This window comes from Beta vulgaris, chromosome 8, assembly GCF_026745355.1.
Source record: "Beta vulgaris subsp. vulgaris cultivar EL10 chromosome 8, EL10.2, whole genome shotgun sequence".
Lineage (NCBI taxonomy): Eukaryota > Viridiplantae > Streptophyta > Magnoliopsida > Caryophyllales > Amaranthaceae > Beta > Beta vulgaris.
In genome coordinates, this window is record NC_079209.1 from 46,878,580 (window position 1) to 46,881,320 (window position 2,741).

The window sequence follows — 2,741 nt, forward strand, 5'->3', positions numbered from 1 at the left end:
GCGAGTCGAGACGAGTATCGCGACCCCATCGCTACCCCCATCGCGAGTCGCGACCTAGCTCGCGAGTCGCGAGCTGGGCGTTTTATCGTGGAGCGCGTTTTTTGCCCGGTTTTCTCTACGACTTACGACTTGTATTTTAGACTTCATATAAATATGTTATTTCATATTTTAGGGTTCCTTTACCACAAATTAGAGAGAGAGATTAGAGAGAAACACAATAGAGGAGATTATAGAGAGTCTTTGAGATTCAATTAGATTGAATCTTGCCTATTGTACTTGTAATCATCTCGTTCATAGTGAAACAATCTTTCCCCTGCCTTGAGGACGTAGCTATCACATTGATAGTGAACCTCGTTAAATCTTGTGTGTTCTTTATTCGTTTTTCTTGAGTTTATTGCTTTTATAATCGCTTCCGTTGCAACAAACTTGGTATCAGAGCTTGAGATTAAAATCAACATTAGGGTTTTGGGAAGATGAATACGATGAACTCAAAGATTGATAAGTTTACGGGGAGGAACAGTTTTGGGCTATGGCAGATAAAGATGCGTGCTTTGTTGAAGCAACAAGGCATCTGGAAACCTCTTGTCAAGAGTGACAAGAGTGGAGCGGCTGGAGGCCCTAGTGAGGCCGAATTGGAGGCGATGGAGGAGAAGGCTCACTCCACGATTTTGCTGTGCTTGGCAGACGATGTGATCACAGAAGTTGCTGATGAAATCACTGCGGCAGGTCTGTGGGCGAAGTTGGAGAGTCTCTACATGACGAAGTCACTCACCAACAAGTTGCTTTTGAAGCAACGGACTGTTTGCCTTGCGTATGCAAGGAGGTACGTCTCTAAGAATTTTAGATCAACTTAATACTATTTTACTTGATTTGCGTAATATAGATGTTAAGATTGAGGATGAAGGAGCTGCTTTGATTTTGCTTGTTTCACTTCCACATTCATATGAGAACTTTGTTGAGTCATTTGTTGTTGGGAGAGAGACTGTGACCCTAGAGGAGGTGAAGTCAGCACTTTTTACTAGGGAGTTGCGCCTAAGGCGGCAACGACTGAGAGTGGTGGAGATTCGGGGCTGGGTTGGTGGTGAACTCGGCTAAGGGGAAGGGTCCTAAGAAGAAGAAAAATTCTAAGGGTAAAGAGACCAATCCTAGGAATGTCTGTCACTATTGCAAAGAACCTGGCCATTGGAAGAATAAATGTCCCAAGAATCCTAAAGCTTCCAATGCTAAATTGCACAACAGGATACGAAATATGACTCCGAAGAGGACCTGCATTAGCTGCTGTTGATATGCCTAGTCCGCGATCGATGGATTTTAGATTCGGGGTGTTCTTACCATATGTGTCCAAATCGTGATTGGTTTACTTCTTATGAGTCTTGTGATGGTGGTAATGTTACTATGGGTAATGATGCTGCTTGTAAGGTTGTAGGGAGGGGTTCCATCAAGATAAGGACTTTGGGGGTGAGATTCGTACTTTGATGAATGTTAGACATGTTCCACAGTTAAAGAAAAATCTAATTTCTCTGGGTGTCTTAGATGAAGGAGGTTTACTTTTTCTGGCTCGGATGGGGAACTATGTGTGTGGAAAGGTTCGAATTGGTGCTTAAGAGCACTAAGTTGGGTACTCTGTATGTGTTACAAGGTACTACTCTGACTGGTTCTGCTAATGTTGCATCTACAAGTTCTGAGGAGATGACTAAGTTGTGGCATAGACGACTTGGGCATATGGGTGAGCGAGGGATGCAGATATTATCCAAGATGAACCTTCTTTGTGGCCACAAGGTGAAGAACCTTGAGTTTTGTGAGCACTGTGTGTTGGGTAAGCAACACAGGACTAAGTTTGGGAAGGGGCTGCACATAACTAAGGCGGCTGGATTATATTCACTCAGATTGCTGGGGGCCTGCTCGGGTAGAAGGTATAGGAGGATTCAGTTATTTTGTGACTTTTATTGATGATTTCTCCAGGTACTGTTGGCTTTATTGTTTAAAGCATAAGGGAGAGGCTTTTAAGACTTTTGTGCAATGGAAAGTCTTAGTGGAAAATCAGACAGGAAAGAAGGTTAAGAGGCTACGTACGGATAATGGTTTAGAATTTGTTAATGATGAGTTCAATGAGCTTTGCAGGGACGCAGGGATAGTGAGACATCGCACTGTCAGGAAAACACCACACAGAATGGTGTTGCAGAGCGCATGAACCAGACTTTGCTAGAGAGAGTTCGATGCATGCTTTCTAATGCAGGGTTGACTAGGAAGTACTGGAGTGAAGCCGTGAAAACGGCATGTTATCTGATAAACCGTGGTCCTCATACAGGTATTGACGGCAAGGTACCTTATGAGGTATGGTCTGGGAGAAGTGCTGAGTATTCTGGTTTGCGTGTTTTTGGTTGTATGGTCTATTATCATGTGAATGAGGGTAAACTTGAACCAAGGGCTAAGAAGGGTTGTTTTTTGGGGTATGGAGATGGTGTGAAGGGTTACAGGATTTGGTCCCCATCAGAAGGGCGTGTTATACTTAGTAGAGATGTTACTTTTGATGAAAACACTATGTTTGTATCTGCTAACAAACCTGCAGGTGATACTGATGAGAGCACAGATGAAGGATCTGAGCAAGTAGTTGCTCAGCCTACTCACCACAGGTTCGAACTCAGGGGAAGGATAATGAGGCTCCAGTGAGTTCTCCATTGTGGAGACTAGTCAGAGGGATGTAGCTGTTGTTGATGAAACAGCTGATGTTGAGTCTGATC